This window comes from Lepisosteus platostomus, chromosome 2 (genome assembly GCF_059453375.1).
Source record: "Lepisosteus platostomus isolate fLepPlt1 chromosome 2, fLepPlt1.hap1, whole genome shotgun sequence".
Classification (NCBI taxonomy): Eukaryota; Metazoa; Chordata; class Actinopteri; order Semionotiformes; family Lepisosteidae; genus Lepisosteus; species Lepisosteus platostomus.
The window spans coordinates 81,033,741-81,054,495 of record NC_142612.1 but is presented as its reverse complement, the minus strand read 5'-3'; positions in this window follow the sequence as shown (position 1 = coordinate 81,054,495).

The following is a 20,755-nucleotide window of genomic DNA, read 5'->3' as shown; positions in this document are numbered from 1 at the left end:
CGCGGTGCACCACGCGACAGTTGTATTCCAAAACTGAGTCACTCAGATCACACGAGCACCCAAGCATGCTTGAAACTCATTCAAATGCAAGTGCTTCTATCTGTTGTCTTGATTGTTTCCCACTCATTCCTTTTGGTTTGGGGAATATGTCAAAATCCCATGCCCAGAGAACTTCAGATAGAGTTCGCGGAAATGCTCAGTGGACAACCCAGGCAGGGTAAGGATCAGCATTTCCACACTACTCAGAGAATTTTTATTTTCAGGGATGGATTTTTAGCCCAATTCAAGTTGAAGAAAAGTGGTTTCGTGAAAATCGCAGAAATTTTTTTTTCAGAAACTCCGGGGTGCCTGGAGGTCGCGGTGCACCACGCGACAGTTGTATTCCAAAACTGAGTCACTCAGATCACACGAGCACCCAAGCATGCTTGAAACTCATTCAAATGCAAGTGCTTCTATCTGTTGTCTTGATTGTTTCCCACTCATTCCTTTTGGTTTGGGGAATATGTCAAAATCCCATGCCCAGAGAACTTCAGATAGAGTTCGCGGAAATGCTCAGTGGACAACCCAGGCAGGGTAAGGATCAGCATTTCCACACTACTCAGAGAATTTTTATTTTCAGGGATGGATTTTTAGCCCAATTCAAGTTGAAGAAAAGTGGTTTCGTGAAAATCGCAGAAAATTTTTTTTCAGAAACTCCGGGGTGCCTGGAGGTCGCGGTGCACCACGCGACAGTTGTATTCCAAAACTGAGTCACTCAGATCAAACGAGCACCCAAGCATGCTTGAAACTCATTCGAATTCAAGTGCTTCTATCTGTTGTCTTGATTGTTTCCCACTCATTCCTTTTGGTTTGGGGAAAATGTCAAAATCCCATGCCCAGAGAACTTCAGATAGAGTTCGCGGAAATGCTCAGTGGACAACCCAGGCAGGGTAAGGATCAGCATTTCCACACTACTCAGAGAATTTTTATTTTTAGGGATGGATTTTTAGCCCAATTCAAGTTGAAGAAAAGTGGTTTCGTGAAAATCGCAGAAAATTTTTTTTCAGAAACTCCGGGGTGCCTGGAGGTCGCGGTGCACCACGCGACAGTTGTATTCCAAAACTGAGTCACTCAGATCACACGAGCACCCAAGCATGCTTGAAACTCATTCAAATGCAAGTGCTTCTATCTGTTGTCTTGATTGTTTCCCACTCATTCCTTTTGGTTTGGGGAATATGTCAAAATCCCATGCCCAGAGAACTTCAGATAGAGTTCGCGGAAATGCTCAGTGGACAACCCAGGCAGGGTAAGGATCAGCATTTCCACACTACTCAGAGAATTTTTATTTTCAGGGATGGATTTTTAGCCCAATTCAAGTTGAAGAAAAGTGGTTTCGTGAAAATCGCAGAAAATTTTTTTTCTGAAACTCCGGGGTGCCTGGAGGTCGCGGTGCACCACGCGACAGTTGTATTACAAATCCAAGTCACTCAGATCACACGAGCACCCAAGCATGCTTGAAACTCATTCAAATACAAGTGGTTCTATCTGTTGTCTTGATTGTTTCCCACTCATTCCTTTTGGTTTGGGGAATATGTCAAAATCCCATGCCCAGAGAACTTCAGATAGAGTTCGCGGAAATGCTCAGTGGACAACCCAGGCAGGGTAAGGATCAGCATTTCCACACTACTCAGAGAATTTTTATTTTCAGGGATGGATTTTTAGCCCAATTCAAGTTGAAGAAAAGTGGTTTCGTGAAAATCGCAGAAAATTTTTTTTCAGAAACTCCGGGGTGCCTGGAGGTCGCGGTGCACCACGCGACAGTTGTATTCCAAAACTGAGTCACTCAGATCACACGAGCACCCAAGCATGCTTGAAACTCATTCAAATACAAGTGGTTCTATCTGTTGTCTTGATTGTTTCCCACTCATTCCTTTTGGTTTGGGGAATATGTCAAAATCCCATGCCCAGAGAACTTCAGATAGAGTTTGCGGAAATGCTCAGTGGACAACCCAGGCAGGGTAAGGATCAGCATTTCCACACTACTCAGAGAATTTTTATTTTCAGGGATGGATTTTTAGCCCAATTCAAGTTGAAGAAAAGTGGTTTCGTGAAAATCGCAGAAAATTTTTTTTCAGAAACTCCGGGGTGCCTGGAGGTCGCGGTGCACCACGCGACAGTTGTATTCCAAAACTGAGTCACTCAGATCACACGAGCACCCAAGCATGCTTGAAACTCATTCAAATGCAAGTGCTTCTATCTGTTGTCTTGATTGTTTCCCACTCATTCCTTTTGGTTTGGGGAATATGTCAAAATCCCATGCCCAGAGAACTTCAGATAGAGTTCGCGGAAATGCTCAGTGGACTACCCAGGCAGGGTAAGGATCAGCATTTCCACACTACTCAGAGAATTTTTATTTTCAGGGATGGATTTTTAGCCCAATTCAAGTTGAAGAAAAGTGGTTTCGTGAAAATCGCAGAAAATTCTTTTTCAGAAACTCCGGGGTGCCTGGAGGTCGCGGTGCACCACGCGACAGTTGTATTACAAATCCAAGTCACTCAGATCACACGAGCACCCAAGCATGCTTGAAACTCATTCAAATACAAGTGGTTCTATCTGTTGTCTTGATTGTTTCCCACTCATTCCTTTTGGTTTGGGGAATATGTCAAAATCCCATGCCCAGAGAACTTCAGATAGAGTTCGCGGAAATGCTCAGTGGACAACCCAGGCAGGGTAAGGATCAGCATTTCCACACTACTCAGAGAATTTTTATTTTCAGGGATGGATTTTTAGCCCAATTCAAGTTGAAGAAAAGTGGTTTCGTGAAAATCGCAGAAATTTTTTTTTCAGAAACTCCGGGGTGCCTGGAGGTCGCGGTGCACCACGCGACAGTTGTATTCCAAAACTGAGTCACTCAGATCACACGAGCACCCAAGCATGCTTGAAACTCATTCAAATGCAAGTGCTTCTATCTGTTGTCTTGATTGTTTCCCACTCATTCCTTTTGGTTTGGGGAATATGTCAAAATCCCATGCCCAGAGAACTTCAGATAGAGTTCGCGGAAATGCTCAGTGGACTACCCAGGCAGGGTAAGGATCAGCATTTCCACACTACTCAGAGAATTTTTATTTTCAGGGATGGATTTTTAGCCCAATTCAAGTTGAAGAAAAGTGGTTTCGTGAAAATCGCAGAAAATTTTTTTTCAGAAACTCCGGGGTGCCTGGAGGTCGCGGTGCACCACGCGACAGTTGTATTCCAAAACTGAGTCACTCAGATCACACGAGCACCCAAGCATGCTTGAAACTCATTCAAATGCAAGTGCTTCTATCTGTTGTCTTGATTGTTTCCCACTCATTCCTTTTGGTTTGGGGAATATGTCAAAATCCCATGCCCAGAGAATTTCAGATAGAGTTCGCGGAAATGCTCAGTGGACAACCCAGGCAGGGTAAGGATCAGCATTTCCACACTACTCAGAGAATTTTTCTTTTCAGGGATGGATTTTTAGCCCAATTCAAGTTGAAGAAAAGTGGTTTCGTGAAAATCGCAGAAAATTTTTTTTCAGAAACTCCGGGGTGCCTGGAGGTCGCGGTGCACCACGCGACAGTTGTATTACAAATCCAAGTCACTCAGATCACACGAGCACCCAAGCATGCTTGAAACTCATTCAAATACAAGTGGTTCTATCTGTTGTCTTGATTGTTTCCCACTCATTCCTTTTGGTTTGGGGAATATGTCAAAATCCCATGCCCAGAGAACTTCAGATAGAGTTCGCGGAAATGCTCAGTGGACAACCCAGGCAGGGTAAGGATCAGCATTTCCACACTACTCAGAGAATTTTTATTTTCAGGGATGGATTTTTAGCCCAATTCAAGTTGAAGAAAAGTGGTTTCGTGAAAATCGCAGAAAATTTTTTTTCAGAAACTCCGGGGTGCCTGGAGGTCGCGGTGCACCACGCGACAGTTGTATTCCAAAACTGAGTCACTCAGATCACACGAGCACCCAAGCATGCTTGAAACTCATTCAAATGCAAGTGCTTCTATCTGTTGTCTTGATTGTTTCCCACTCATTCCTTTTGGTTTGGGGAATATGTCAAAATCCCATGCCCAGAGAACTTCAGATAGAGTTCGCGGAAATGCTCAGTGGACTACCCAGGCAGGGTAAGGATCAGCATTTCCACACTACTCAGAGAATTTTTATTTTCAGGGATGGATTTTTAGCCCAATTCAAGTTGAAGAAAAGTGGTTTCGTGAAAATCGCAGAAAATTTTTTTTCAGAAACTCCGGGGTGCCTGGAGGTCGCGGTGCACCACGCGACAGTTGTATTCCAAAACTGAGTCACTCAGATCACACGAGCACCCAAGCATGCTTGAAACTCATTCAAATGCAAGTGCTTCTATCTGTTGTCTTGATTGTTTCCTTTTGGTTTGGGGAATATGTCAAAATCCCATGCCCAGAGAACTTCAGATAGAGTTCGCGGAAATGCTCAGTGGACAACCCAGGCAGGGTAAGGATCAGCATTTCCACACTACTCAGAGAATTTTTATTTTCAGGGATGGATTTTTAGCCCAATTCAAGTTGAAGAAAAGTGGTTTCGTGAAAATCGCAGAAAATTTTTTTTCAGAAACTCCGGGGTGCCTGGAGGTCGCGGTGCACCACGCGACAGTTGCATTCCAAAACTGAGTCACTCAGATCACACGAGCACCCAAGCATGCTTGAAACTCATTCAAATGCAAGTGCTTCTATCTGTTGTCTTGATTGTTTCCCACTCATTCCTTTTGGTTTGGGGAATATGTCAAAATCCCATGCCCAGAGAACTTCAGATAGAGTTCGCGGAAATGCTCAGTGGACTACCCAGGCAGGGTAAGGATCAGCATTTCCACACTACTCAGAGAATTTTTATTTTCAGGGATGGATTTTTAGCCCAATTCAAGTTGAAGAAAAGTGGTTTCGTGAAAATCGCAGAAAATTTTTTTTCAGAAACTCCGGGGTGCCTGGAGGTCGCGGTGCACCACGCGACAGTTGTATTCCAAAACTGAGTCACTCAGATCACACGAGCACCCAAGCATGCTTGAAACTCATTCAAATGCAAGTGCTTCTATCTGTTGTCTTGATTGTTTCCCACTCATTCCTTTTGGTTTGGGGAATATGTCAAAATCCCATGCCCAGAGAACTTCAGATAGAGTTCGCGGAAATGCTCAGTGGACAACCCAGGCAGGGTAAGGATCAGCATTTCCACACTACTCAGAGAATTTTTATTTTCAGGAATGGATTTTTAGCCCAATTCAAGTTGAAGAAAAGTGGTTTCGTGAAAATCGCAGAAAATTTTTTTTCAGAAACTCCGGGGTGCCTGGAGGTCGCGGTGCACCACGCGACAGTTGTATTCCAAAACTGAGTCACTCAGATCACATGAGCACCCAAGCATGCTTGAAACTCATTCAAATGCAAGTGCTTCTATCTGTTGTCTTGATTGTTTCCCACTCATTCCTTTTGGTTTGGGGATTATGTCAAAATCCCATGCCCAGAGAACTTCAGATAGAGTTCGCGGAAATGCTCAGTGGACAACCCAGGCAGGGTAAGGATCAGCATTTCCACACTACTCAGAGAATTTTTATTTTCAGGGATGGATTTTTAGCCCAATTCAAGTTGAAGAAAAGTGGTTTCGTGAAAATCGCAGAAAATTTTTTTTCAGAAACTCCGGGGTGCCTGGAGGTCGCGGTGCACCACGCGACAGTTGTATTCCAAAACTGAGTCACTCAGATCACACGAGCACCCAAGCATGCTTGAAACTCATTCAAATGCAAGTGCTTCTATCTGTTGTCTTGATTGTTTCCCACTCATTCCTTTTGGTTTGGGGAATATGTCAAAATCCCATGCCCAGAGAACTTCAGATAGAGTTCGCGGAAATGCTCAGTGGACAACCCAGGCAGGGTAAGGATCAGCATTTCCACACTACTCAGAGAATTTTTATTTTCAGGGATGGATTTTTAGCCCAATTCAAGTTGAAGAAAAGTGGTTTCGTGAAAATCGCAGAAAATTTTTTTTCAGAAACTCCGGGGTGCCTGGAGGTCGCGGTGCACCACGCGACAGTTGTATTACAAATCCAAGTCACTCAGATCACATGAGCACCCAAGCATGCTTGAAACTCATTCAAATACAAGTGGTTCTATCTGTTGTCTTGATTGTTTCCCACTCATTCCTTTTGGTTTGGGGAATATGTCAAAATCCCATGCCCAGAGAACTTCAGATAGAGTTCGCGGAAATGCTCAGTGGACAACCCAGGCAGGGTAAGGATCAGCATTTCCACACTACTCAGAGAATTTTTATTTTCAGGGATGGATTTTTAGCCCAATTCAAGTTGAAGAAAAGTGGTTTCGTGAAAATCGCAGAAAATTTTTTTTCAGAAACTCCGGGGTGCCTGGAGGTCGCGGTGCACCACGCGACAGTTGTATTCCAAAACTGAGTCACTCAGATCACACGAGCACCCAAGCATGCTTGAAACTCATTCAAATGCAAGTGCTTCTATCTGTTGTCTTGATTGTTTCCCACTCATTCCTTTTGGTTTGGGGAATATGTCAAAATCCCATGCCCAGAGAACTTCAGATAGAGTTCGCGGAAATGCTCAGTGGACAACCCAGGCAGGGTAAGGATCAGCATTTCCACACTACTCAGAGAATTTTTATTTTCAGGGATGGATTTTTAGCCCAATTCAAGTTGAAGAAAAGTGGTTTCGTGAAAATCGCAGAAAATTTTTTTTCAGAAACTCCGGGGTGCCTGGAGGTCGCGGTGCACCACGCGACAGTTGTATTCCAAAACTGAGTCACTCAGATCACACGAGCACCCAAGCATGCTTGAAACTCATTCAAATGCAAGTGCTTCTATCTGTTGTCTTGATTGTTTCCCACTCATTCCTTTTGGTTTGGGGAATATGTCAAAATCCCATGCCCAGAGAACTTCAGATAGAGTTCGCGGAAATGCTCAGTGGACAACCCAGGCAGGGTAAGGATCAGCATTTCCACACTACTCAGAGAATTTTTATTTTCAGGGATGGATTTTTAGCCCAATTCAAGTTGAAGAAAAGTGGTTTCGTGAAAATCGCAGAAAATTTTTTTTCAGAATCTCCGGGGTGCCTGGAGGTCGCGGTGCACCACGCGACAGTTGTATTCCAAAACTGAGTCACTCAGATCACACGAGCACCCAAGCATGCTTGAAACTCATTCAAATGCAAGTGCTTCTATCTGTTGTCTTGATTGTTTCCCACTCATTCCTTTTGGTTTGGGGAATATGTCAAAATCCCATGCCCAGAGAACTTCAGATAGAGTTCACGGAAATGCTCAGTGGACAACCCAGGCAGGGTAAGGATCAGCATTTCCACACTACTCAGAGAATTTTTATTTTCAGGGATGGATTTTTAGCCCAATTCAAGTTGAAGAAAAGTGGTTTCGTGAAAATCGCAGAAAATTTTTTTTCAGAAACTCCGGGGTGCCTGGAGGTCGTGGTGCACCACGCGACAGTTGTATTCCAAATCCAAGTCACTCAGATCACACGAGCACCCAAGCATGCTTGAAACTCATTCAAATACAAGAGGTTCTATCTGTTGTCTTGATTGTTTCCCACTCATTCCTTTTGGTTTGGGGAATATGTCAAAATCCCATGCCCAGAGAACTTCAGATAGAGTTCGCGGAAATGCTCAGTGGACAACCCAGGCAGGGTAAGGATCAGCATTTCCACACTACTCAGAGAATTTTTATTTTCAGGGATGGATTTTTAGCCCAATTCAAGTTGAAGAAAAGTGGTTTCGTGAAAATCGCAGAAAATTTTTTTTCAGAAACTCCGGGGTGCCTGGAGGTCGCGGTGCACCACGCGACAGTTGTATTCCAAATCCAAGTCACTCAGATCACACGAGCACCCAAGCATGCTTGAAACTCATTCAAATACAAGTGGTTCTATCTGTTGTCTTGATTGTTTCCCACTCATTCCTTTTGGTTTGGGGAATATGTCAAAATCCCATGCCCAGAGAACTTCAGATAGAGTTCGCGGAAATGCTCAGTGGACAACCCAGGCAGGGTAAGGATCAGCATTTCCACACTACTCAGACAATTTTTATTTTCAGGGATGGATTTTTAGCCCAATTCAAGTTGAAGAAAAGTGGTTTCGTGAAAATCGCAGAAAATTTTTTTTCAGAAACTCCGGGGTGCCTGGAGGTCGCGGTGCACCACGCGACAGTTGTATTCCAAAACTGAGTCACTCAGATCACACGAGCACCCAAGCATGCTTGAAACTCATTCAAATGCAAGTGCTTCTATCTGTTGTCTTGATTGTTTCCCACTCATTCCTTTTGGTTTGGGGAATATGTCAAAATCCCATGCCCAGAGAACTTCAGATAGAGTTCGCGGAAATGCTCAGTGGACAACCCAGGCAGGGTAAGGATCAGCATTTCCACACTACTCAGAGAATTTTTATTTTCAGGGATGGATTTTTAGCCCAATTCAAGTTGAAGAAAAGTGGTTTCGTGAAAATCGCAGAAAATTTTTTTTCAGAAACTCCGGGGTGCCTGGAGGTCGCGGTGCACCACGCGACAGTTGTATTCCAAAACTGAGTCACTCAGATCACACGAGCACCCAAGCATGCTTGAAACTCATTCAAATGCAAGTGGTTCTATCTGTTGTCTTGATTGTTTCCCACTCATTCCTTTTGGTTTGGGGAATATGTCAAAATCCCATGCCCAGAGAACTTCAGATAGAGTTCGCGGAAATGCTCAGTGGACAACCCTGGCAGGGTAAGGATCAGCATTTCCACACTACTCAGAGAATTTTTATTTTCAGGGATGGATTTTTAGCCCAATTCAAGTTGAAGAAAAGTGGTTTCGTGAAAATCGCAGAAATTTTTTTTTTAGAAACTCCGGGGTGCCTGGAGGTCGCGGTGCACCACGCGACAGTTGTATTCCAAATCCAAGTCACTCAGATCACACGAGCACCCAAGCATGCTTGAAACTCATTCAAATGCAAGTGCTTCTATCTGTTGTCTTGATTGTTTCCCACTCATTCCTTTTGGTTTGGGGAATATGTCAAAATCCCATGCCCAGAGAACTTCAGATAGAGTTCACGGAAATGCTCAGTGGACAACCCAGGCAGGGTAAGGATCAGCATTTCCACACTACTCAGAGAATTTTTATTTTCAGGGATGGATTTTTAGCCCAATTCAAGTTGAAGAAAAGTGGTTTCGTGAAAATCGCAGAAAATCTTTTTTCAGAAACTCCGGGGTGCCTGGAGGTCGCGGTGCACCACGCGACAGTTGTATTCCAAATCCAAGTCACTCAGATCACACGAGCACCCAAGCATGCTTGAAACTCATTCAAATACAAGTGGTTCTATCTGTTGTCTTGATTGTTTCCCACTCATTCCTTTTGGTTTGGGGAATATGTCAAAATCCCATGCCCAGAGAACTTCAGATAGAGTTCGCGGAAATGCTCAGTGGACAACCCAGGCAGGGTAAGGATCAGCATTTCCACACTACTCAGAGAATTTTTATTTTCAGGGATGGATTTTTAGCCCAATTCAAGTTGAAGAAAAGTGGTTTCGTGAAAATCGCAGAAAATTTTTTTTCAGAAACTCCGGGGTGCCTGGAGGTCGCGGTGCACCACACGACAGTAGTATTCCAAATCCAAGTCACTCAGATCACACGAGCACCCAAGCATGCTTGAAACTCATTCAAATACAAGTGGTTCTATCTGTTGTCTTGATTGTTTCCCACTCATTCCTTTTGGTTTGGGGAATATGTCAAAATCCCATGCCCAGAGAACTTCAGATAGAGTTCGCGGAAATGCTCAGTGGACAACCCAGGCAGGGTAAGGATCAGCATTTCCACACTACTCAGAGAATTTTTATTTTCAGGGATGGATTTTTAGCCCAATTCAAGTTGAAGAAAAGTGGTTTCGTGAAAATCGCAAAAAATTTTTTTTTAGAAACTCCGGGGTGCCTGGAGGTCGCGGTGCACCACGCGACAGTTGTATTCCAAAACTGAGTCACTCAGATCACACGAGCACCCAAGCATGCTTGAAACTCATTCAAATGCAAGTGGTTCTATCTGTTGTCTTGATTGTTTCCCACTCATTCCTTTTGGTTTGGGGAATATGTCAAAATCCCATGCCCAGAGAACTTCAGATAGAGTTCGCGGAAATGCTCAGTGGACAACCCAGGCAGGGTAAGGATCAGCATTTCCACACTACTCAGAGAATTTTTATTTTCAGGGATGGATTTTTAGCCCAATTCAAGTTGAAGAAAAGTGGTTTCGTGAAAATCGCAGAAAATTTTTTTTCAGAAACTCCGGGGTGCCTGGAGGTCGCGGTGCACCACGCGACAGTTGTATTACAAATCCAAGTCACTCAGATCACATGAGCACCCAAGCATGCTTGAAACTCATTCAAATACAAGTGGTTCTATCTGTTGTCTTGATTGTTTCCCACTCATTCCTTTTGGTTTGGGGAATATGTCAAAATCCCATGCCCAGAGAACTTCAGATAGAGTTCGCGGAAATGCTCAGTGGACAACCCAGGCAGGGTAAGGATCAGCATTTCCACACTACTCAGAGAATTTTTATTTTCAGGGATGGATTTTTAGCCCAATTCAAGTTGAAGAAAAGTGGTTTCGTGAAAATCGCAGAAAATTTTTTTTCAGAAACTCCGGGGTGCCTGGAGGTCGCGGTGCACCACGCGACAGTTGTATTCCAAAACTGAGTCACTCAGATCACACGAGCACCCAAGCATGCTTGAAACTCATTCAAATGCAAGTGCTTCTATCTGTTGTCTTGATTGTTTCCCACTCATTCCTTTTGGTTTGGGGAATATGTCAAAATCCCATGCCCAGAGAACTTCAGATAGAGTTCGCGGAAATGCTCAGTGGACAACCCAGGCAGGGTAAGGATCAGCATTTCCACACTACTCAGAGAATTTTTATTTTCAGGGATGGATTTTTAGCCCAATTCAAGTTGAAGAAAAGTGGTTTCGTGAAAATCGCAGAAAATTTTTTTTCAGAAACTCCGGGGTGCCTGGAGGTCGCGGTGCACCACGCGACAGTTGTATTCCAAATCCAAGTCACTCAGATCACACGAGCACCCAAGCATGCTTGAAACTCATTCAAATACAAGTGGTTCTATCTGTTGTCTTGATTGTTTCCCACTCATTCCTTTTGGTTTGGGGAATATGTCAAAATCCCATGCCCAGAGAACTTCAGATAGAGTTCGCGGAAATGCTCAGTGGACAACCCAGGCAGGGTAAGGATCAGCATTTCCACACTACTCAGAGAATTTTTATTTTTAGGGATGGATTTTTAGCCCAATTCAAGTTGAAGAAAAGTGGTTTCGTGAAAATCGCAGAAATTTTTTTTTCAGAAACTCCGGGGTGCCTGGAGGTCGCGGTGCACCACGCGACAGTTGTATTCCAAAACTGAGTCACTCAGATCACACGAGCACCCAAGCATGCTTGAAACTCATTCAAATGCAAGTGCTTCTATCTGTTGTCTTGATTGTTTCCCACTCATTCCTTTTGGTTTGGGGAATATGTCAAAATCCCATGCCCAGAGAACTTCAGATAGAGTTCGCGGAAATGCTCAGTGGACAACCCAGGCAGGGTAAGGATCAGCATTTCCACACTACTCAGAGAATTTTTATTTTCAGGGATGGATTTTTAGCCCAATTCAAGTTGAAGAAAAGTGGTTTCGTGAAAATCGCAGAAAATTTTTTTTCAGAAACTCCGGGGTGCCTGGAGGTCGCGGTGCACCACGCGACAGTTGTATTCCAAAACTGAGTCACTCAGATCACACGAGCACCCAAGCATGCTTGAAACTCATTCAAATGCAAGTGCTTCTATCTGTTGTCTTGATTGTTTCCCACTCATTCCTTTTGGTTTGGGGAATATGTCAAAATCCCATGCCCAGAGAACTTCAGATAGAGTTCACGGAAATGCTCAGTGGACAACCCAGGCAGGGTAGGGATCAGCATTTCCACACTACTCAGAGAATTTTTATTTTCAGGGATGGATTTTTAGCCCAATTCAAGTTGAAGAAAAGTGGTTTCGTGAAAATCGCAGAAAATTTTTTTTCAGAAACTCCGGGGTGCCTGGAGGTCGCGGTGCACCACGCGACAGTTGTATTCCAAATCCAAGTCACTCAGATCACACGAGCACCCAAGCATGCTTGAAACTCATTCAAATACAAGTGGTTCTATCTGTTGTCTTGATTGTTTCCCACTCATTCCTTTTGGTTTGGGGAATATGTCAAAATCCCATGCCCAGAGAACTTCAGATAGAGTTCGCGGAAATGCTCAGTGGACAACCCAGGCAGGGTAAGGATCAGCATTTCCACACTACTCAGAGAATTTTTATTTTCAGGGATGGATTTTTAGCCCAATTCAAGTTGAAGAAAAGTGGTTTCGTGAAAATCGCAGAAAATTTTTTTTCAGAAACTCCGGGGTGCCTGGAGGTCGCGGTGCACCACGCGACAGTTGTATTCCAAATCCAAGTCACTCAGATCACACGAGCACCCAAGCATGCTTGAAACTCATTCAAATACAAGTGGTTCTATCTGTTGTCTTGATTGTTTCCCACTCATTCCTTTTGGTTTGGGGAATATGTCAAAATCCCATGCCCAGAGAACTTCAGATAGAGTTCGCGGAAATGCTCAGTGGACAACCCAGGCAGGGTAAGGATCAGCATTTCCACACTACTCAGAGAATTTTTATTTTCAGGGATGGATTTTTAGCCCAATTCAAGTTGAAGAAAAGTGGTTTCGTGAAAATCGCAGAAAATTTTTTTTCAGAAACTCCGGGGTGCCTGGAGGTCGCGGTGCACCACGCGACAGTTGTATTCCAAAACTGAGTCACTCAGATCACACGAGCACCCAAGCATGCTTGAAACTCATTCAAATGCAAGTGCTTCTATCTGTTGTCTTGATTGTTTCCCACTCATTCCTTTTGGTTTGGGGAATATGTCAAAATCCCATGCCCAGAGAACTTCAGATAGAGTTCGCGGAAATGCTCAGTGGACAACCCAGGCAGGGTAAGGATCAGCATTTCCACACTACTCAGAGAATTTTTATTTTCAGGGATGGATTTTTAGCCCAATTCAAGTTGAAGAAAAGTGGTTTCGTGAAAATCGCAGAAAATTTTTTTTCAGAAACTCCGGGGTGCCTGGAGGTCGCGGTGCACCACGCGACAGTTGTATTCCAAAACTGAGTCACTCAGATCACACGAGCACCCAAGCATGCTTGAAACTCATTCAAATGCAAGTGGTTCTATCTGTTGTCTTGATTGTTTCCCACTCATTCCTTTTGGTTTGGGGAATATGTCAAAATCCCATGCCCAGAGAACTTCAGATAGAGTTCGCGGAAATGCTCAGTGGACAACCCAGGCAGGGTAAGGATCAGCATTTCCACACTACTCAGAGAATTTTTATTTTCAGGGATGGATTTTTAGCCCAATTCAAGTTGAAGAAAAGTGGTTTCGTGAAAATCGCAGAAAATTTTTTTTCAGAAACTCCGGGGTGCCTGGAGGTCGCGGTGCACCACGCGACAGTTGTATTCCAAAACTGAGTCACTCAGATCACACGAGCACCCAAGCATGCTTGAAACTCATTCAAATGCAAGTGGTTCTATCTGTTGTCTTGATTGTTTCCCACTCATTCCTTTTGGTTTGGGGAATATGTCAAAATCCCATGCCCAGAGAACTTCAGATAGAGTTCGCGGAAATGCTCAGTGGACAACCCAGGCAGGGTAAGGATCAGCATTTCCACACTACTCAGAGAATTTTTATTTTCAGGGATGGATTTTTAGCCCAATTCAAGTTGAAGAAAAGTGGTTTCGTGAAAATCGCAGAAAATTTTTTTTCAGAAACTCCGGGGTGCCTGGAGGTCGCGGTGCACCACGCGACAGTTGTATTACAAATCCAAGTCACTCAGATCACATGAGCACCCAAGCATGCTTGAAACTGATTCAAATACAAGTGGTTCTATCTGTTGTCTTGATTGTTTCCCACTCATTCCTTTTGGTTTGGGGAATATGTCAAAATCCCATGCCCAGAGAACTTCAGATAGAGTTCGCGGAAATGCTCAGTGGACAACCCAGGCAGGGTAAGGATCAGCATTTCCACACTACTCAGAGAATTTTTATTTTCAGGGATGGATTTTTAGCCCAATTCAAGTTGAAGAAAAGTGGTTTCGTGAAAATCGCAGAAAATTTTTTTTCAGAAACTCCGGGGTGCCTGGAGGTCGCGGTGCACCACGCGACAGTTGTATTCCAAAACTGAGTCACTCAGATCACACGAGCACCCAAGCATGCTTGAAACTCATTCAAATGCAAGTGCTTCTATCTGTTGTCTTGATTGTTTCCCACTCATTCCTTTTGGTTTGGGGAATATGTCAAAATCCCATGCCCAGAGAACTTCAGATAGAGTTCGCGGAAATGCTCAGTGGACAACCCAGGCAGGGTAAGGATCAGCATTTCCACACTACTCAGAGAATTTTTATTTTCAGGGATGGATTTTTAGCCCAATTCAAGTTGAAGAAAAGTGGTTTCGTGAAAATCGCAGAAAATTTTTTTTCAGAAACTCCGGGGTGCCTGGAGGTCGCGGTGCACCACGCGACAGTTATATTCCAAATCCAAGTCACTCAGATCACACGAGCACCCAAGCATGCTTGAAACTCATTCAAATACAAGTGGTTCTATCTGTTGTCTTGATTGTTTCCCACTCATTCCTTTTGGTTTGGGGAATATGTCAAAATCCCATGCCCAGAGAACTTCAGATAGAGTTCGCGGAAATGCTCATTGGACAACCCAGGCAGGGTAAGGATTAGCATTTCCACACTACTCAGAGAATTTTTATTTTCAGGGATGGATTTTTAGCCCAATTCAAGTTGAAGAAAAGTGGTTTCGTGAAAATCGCAGAAAATTTTTTTTCAGAAACTCCGGGGTGCCTGGAGGTCGCGGTGCACCACGCGACAGTTGTATTCCAAAACTGAGTCACTCAGATCACACGAGCACCCAAGCATGCTTGAAACTCATTCAAATGCAAGTGCTTCTATCTGTTGTCTTGATTGTTTCCCACTCATTCCTTTTGGTTTGGGGAATATGTCAAAATCCCATGCCCAGAGAACTTCAGATAGAGTTCGCGGAAATGCTCAGTGGACAACCCAGGCAGGGTAAGGATCAGCATTTCCACACTACTCAGAGAATTTTTTTTTCAGGGATGGATTTTTAGCCCAATTCAAGTTGAAGAAAAGTGGTTTCGTGAAAATCGCAGAAAATTTTTTTTCAGAAACTCCGGGGTGCCTGGAGGTCGCGGTGCACCACGCGACAGTTGTATTCCAAAACTGAGTCACTCAGATCACACGAGCACCCAAGCATGCTTGAAACTCATTCAAATGCAAGTGCTTCTATCTGTTGTCTTGATTGTTTCCCACTCATTCCTTTTGGTTTGGGGAATATGTCAAAATCCCATGCCCAGAGAACTTCAGATAGAGTTCGCGGAAATGCTCAGTGGACAACCCAGGCAGGGTAAGGATCAGCATTTCCACACTACTCAGAGAATTTTTATTTTCAGGGATGGATTTTTAGCCCAATTCAAGTTGAAGAAAAGTGGTTTCGTGAAAATCGCAGAAAATTTTTTTTCAGAAACTCCGGGGTGCCTGGAGGTCGCGGTGCACCACGCGACAGTTGTATTCCAAAACTGAGTCACTCAGATCACACGAGCACCCAAGCATGCTTGAAACTCATTCAAATGCAAGTGCTTCTATCTGTTGTCTTGATTGTTTCCCACTCATTCCTTTTGGTTTGGGGAATATGTCAAAATCCCATGCCCAGAGAACTTCAGATAGAGTTCACGGAAATGCTCAGTGGACAACCCAGGCAGGGTAAGGATCAGCATTTCCACACTACTCAGAGAATTTTTATTTTCAGGGATGGATTTTTAGCCCAATTCAAGTTGAAGAAAAGTGGTTTCGTGAAAATCGCAGAAAATTTTTTTTCAGAAACTCCGGGGTGCCTGGAGGTCGTGGTGCACCACGCGACAGTTGTATTCCAAATCCAAGTCACTCAGATCACACGAGCACCCAAGCATGCTTGAAACTCATTCAAATACAAGTGGTTCTATCTGTTGTCTTGATTGTTTCCCACTCATTCCTTTTGGTTTGGGGAATATGTCAAAATCCCATGCCTAGAGAACTTCAGATAGAGTTCGCGGAAATGCTCAGTGGACAACCCAGGCAGGGTAAGGATCAGCATTTCCACACTACTCAGAGAATTTTTATTTTCAGGGATGGATTTTTAGCCCAATTCAAGTTGAAGAAAAGTGGTTTCGTGAAAATCGCAGAAAATTTTTTTTCAGAAACTCCGGGGTGCCTGGAGGTCGCGGTGCACCACGCGACAGTTGTATTCCAAAACTGAGTCACTCAGATCACACGAGCACCCAAGCATGCTTGAAACTCATTCAAATGCAAGTGCTTCTATCTGTTGTCTTGATTGTTTCCCACTCATTCCTTTTGGTTTGGGGAATATGTCAAAATCCCATGCCCAGAGAACTTCAGATAGAGTTCGCGGAAATGCTCAGTGGACAACCCAGGCAGGGTAAGGATCAGCATTTCCACACTACTCAGAGAATTTTTATTTTCAGGGATGGATTTTTAGCCCAATTCAAGTTGAAGAAAAGTGGTTTCGTGAAAATCGCAGAAATTTTTTTTTCAGAAACTCCGGGGTGCCTGGAGGTCGCGGTGCACCACGCGACAGTTGTATTCCAAATACAAGTCACTCAGATCACACGAGCACCCAAGCATGCTTGAAACTCATTCAAATACAAGTGGTTCTATCTGTTGTCTTGATTGTTTCCCACTCATTCCTTTTGGTTTGGGGAATATGTCAAAATCCCATGCCCAGAGAACTTCAGATAGAGTTCGCGGAAATGCTCAGTGGACAACCCAGGCAGGGTAAGGATCAGCATTTCCACACTACTCAGAGAATTTTTATTTTCAGGGATGGATTTTTAGCCCAATTCAAGTTGAAGAAAAGTGGTTTCGTGAAAATCGCAGAAATTTTTTTTCAGAAACTCCGGGGTGCCTGGAGGTCGCGGTGCACCACGCGACAGTTGTATTCCAAAACTGAGTCACTCAGATCACACGAGCACCCAAGCATGCTTGAAACTCATTCAAATGCAAGTGGTTCTATCTGTTGTCTTGATTGTTTCCCACTCATTCCTTTTGGTTTGGGGAATATGTCAAAATCCCATGCCCAGAGAACTTCAGATAGAGTTCGCGGAAATGCTCAGTGGACAACCCAGGCAGGGTAAGGATCAGCATTTCCACACTACTCAGAGAATTTTTATTTTCAGGGATGGATTTTTAGCCCAATTCAAGTTGAAGAAAAGTGGTTTCGTGAAAATCGCAGAAAATTTTTTTTCAGAAACTCCGGGGTGCCTGGAGGTCGCGGTGCACCACGCGACAGTTGTATTCCAAAACTGAGTCACTCAGATCACATGAGCACCCAAGCATGCTTGAAACTCATTCAAATGCAAGTGCTTCTATCTGTTGTCTTGATTGTTTCCCACTCATTCCTTTTGGTTTGGGGAATATGTCAAAATCCCATGCCCAGAGAACTTCAGATAGAGTTCGCGGAAATGCTCAGTGGACAACCCAGGCAGGGTAAGGATCAGCATTTCCACACTACTCAGAGAATTTTTATTTTCAGGGATGGATTTTTAGCCCAATTCAAGTTGAAGAAAAGTGGTTTCGTGAAAATCGCAGAAAATTTTTTTTCAGAAACTCCGGGGTGCCTGGAGGTCGCGGTGCACCACGCGACAGTTGTATTACAAATCCAAGTCACTCAGATCACATGAGCACCCAAGCATGCTTGAAACTGATTCAAATACAAGTGGTTCTATCTGTTGTCTTGATTGTTTCCCACTCATTCCTTTTGGTTTGGGGAATATGTCAAAATCCCATGCCCAGAGAACTTCAGATAGAGTTCGCGGAAATGCTCAGTGGACAACCCAGGCAGGGTAAGGATCAGCATTTCCACACTACTCAGAGAATTTTTATTTTCAGGGATGGATTTTTAGCCCAATTCAAGTTGAAGAAAAGTGGTTTCGTGAAAATCGCAGAAAATTTTTTTTCAGAAACTCCGGGGTGCCTGGAGGTCGCGGTGCACCACGCGACAGTTGTATTCCAAAACTGAGTCACTCAGATCACACGAGCACCCAAGCATGCTTGAAACTCATTCAAATGCAAGTGCTTCTATCTGTTGTCTTGATTGTTTCCCACTCATTCCTTTTGGTTTGGGGAATATGTCAAAATCCCATGCCCAGAGAACTTCAGATAGAGTTCGCGGAAATGCTCAGTGGACAACCCAGGCAGGGTAAGGATCAGCATTTCCACACTACTCAAAGAATTTTTATTTTCAGGGATGGATTTTTAGCCCAATTCAAGTTGAAGAAAAGTGGTTTCGTGAAAATCGCAGAAAATTTTTTTTCAGAAACTCCGGGGTGCCTGGAGGTCGCGGTGCACCACGCGACAGTTGTATTCCAAATCCAAGTCACTCAGATCACACGAGCACCCAAGCATGCTTGAAACTCATTCAAATACAAGTGGTTCTATCTGTTGTCTTGATTGTTTCCCACTCATTCCTTTTGGTTTGGGGAATATGTCAAAATCCCATGCCCAGAGAACTTCAGATAGAGTTCGCGGAAATGCTCAGTGGACAACCCAGGCAGGGTAAGGATCAGCATTTCCACACTACTCAGAGAATTTTTATTTTCAGGGATTGATTTTTAGCCCAATTCAAGTTGAAGAAAAGTGGTTTCGTGAAAATCGCAGAAATTTTTTTTTCAGAAACTCCGGGGTGCCTGGAGGTCGCGGTGCACCACGCGACAGTTGTATTCCAAAACTGAGTCACTCAGATCACACGAGCACCCAAGCATGCTTGAAACTCATTCAAATGCAAGTGCTTCTATCTGTTGTCTTGATTGTTTCCCACTCATTCCTTTTGGTTTGGGGAATATGTCAAAATCCCATGCCCAGAGAACTTCAGATAGAGTTCGCGGAAATGCTCAGTGGACAACCCAGGCAGGGTAAGGATCAGCATTTCCACACTACTCAGAGAATTTTTATTTTCAGGGATGGATTTTTAGCCCAATTCAAGTTGAAGAAAAGTGGTTTCGTGAAAATCGCAGAAAATTTTTTTTCAGAAACTCCGGGGTGCCTGGAGGTCGCGGTGCACCACGCGACAGTTGTATTCCAAAACTGAGTCACTCAGATCACACGAGCACCCAAGCATGCTTGAAACTCATTCAAATGCAAGTGCTTCTATCTGTTGTCTTGATTGTTTCCCACTCATTCCTTTTGGTTTGGGGAATATGTCAAAATCCCATGCCCAGAGAACTTCAGATAGAGTTCGCGGAAATGCTCAGTGGACAACCCAGGCAGGGTAAGGATCAGCATTTCCACACTACTCAGAGAATTTTTATTTTCAGGGATGGATTTTTAGCCCAATTCAAGTTGAAGAAAAGTGGTTTCGTGAAAATCGCAGAAAATTTTTTTTCAGAAACTCCGGGGTGCCTGGAGGTCGTGGTGCACCACGCGACAGTTGTATTCCAAATCCAAGTCACTCAGATCACACGAGCACCCAAACATGCTTGAAACTCATTCAAATACAAGTGGTTCTATCTGTTGTCTTGATTGTTTCCCACTCATTCCTTTTGGTTTGGGGAATATGTCAAAATCCCATGCCTAGAGAACTTCAGATAGAGTTCGCGGAAATGCTCAGTGGACAACCCAGGCAGGGTAAGGATCAGCATTTCCACACTACTCAGAGAATTTTTATTTTCAGGGATGGATTTTTAGCCCAATTCAAGTTGAAGAAAAGTGGTTTCGTGAAAATCGCAGAAAATTTTTTTTCAGAAACTCCGGGGTGCCTGGAGGTCGCGGTGCACCACGCGACAGTTGTATTCCAAAACTGAGTCACTCAGATCACACGAGCACCCAAGCATGCTTGAAACTCATTCAAATGCAAGTGCTTCTATCTGTTGTCTTGATTGTTTCCCACTCATTCCTTTTGGTTTGGGGAATATGTCAAAATCCCATGCCCAGAGAACTTCAGATAGAGTTCGCGGAAATGCTCAGTGGACAACCCAGGCAGGGTAAGGATCAGCATTTCCACACTACTCAGAGAATTTTTATTTTCAGGGATGGATTTTTAGCCCAATTCAAGTTGAAGAAAAGTGGTTTCGTGAAAATCGCAGAAAATTTTTTTTCAGAAACTCCGGGGTGCCTGGAGGTCGCGGTGCACCACGCGACAGTTGTATTACAAAACTGAGTCACTCAGATCACACGAGTACCCAAGCATGCTTGAAACTCATTCAAATGCAAGTGCTTCTATCTGTTGTCTTGATTGTTTCCCACTCATTCCTTTTGGTTTGGGGAATATGTCAAAATCCCATGCCCAGAGAACTTCAGATAGAGTTCGCGGAAATGCTCAGTGGACAACCCAGGCAGGGTAAGGATCAGCATTTCCACACTACTCAGAGAATTTTTATTTTCAGGGATGGATTTTTAGCCCAATTCAAGTTGAAGAAAAGTGGTTTCGTGAAAATCGCAGAAAAGTTTTTTTCAGAAACTCCGGGGTGCCTGGAGGTCGCGGTGCACCACGCGACAGTTGTATTCCAAAACTGAGTCACTCAGATCACACGAGCACCCAAGCATGCTTGAAACTCATTCAAATGCAAGTGCTTCTATCTGTTGTCTTGATTGTTTC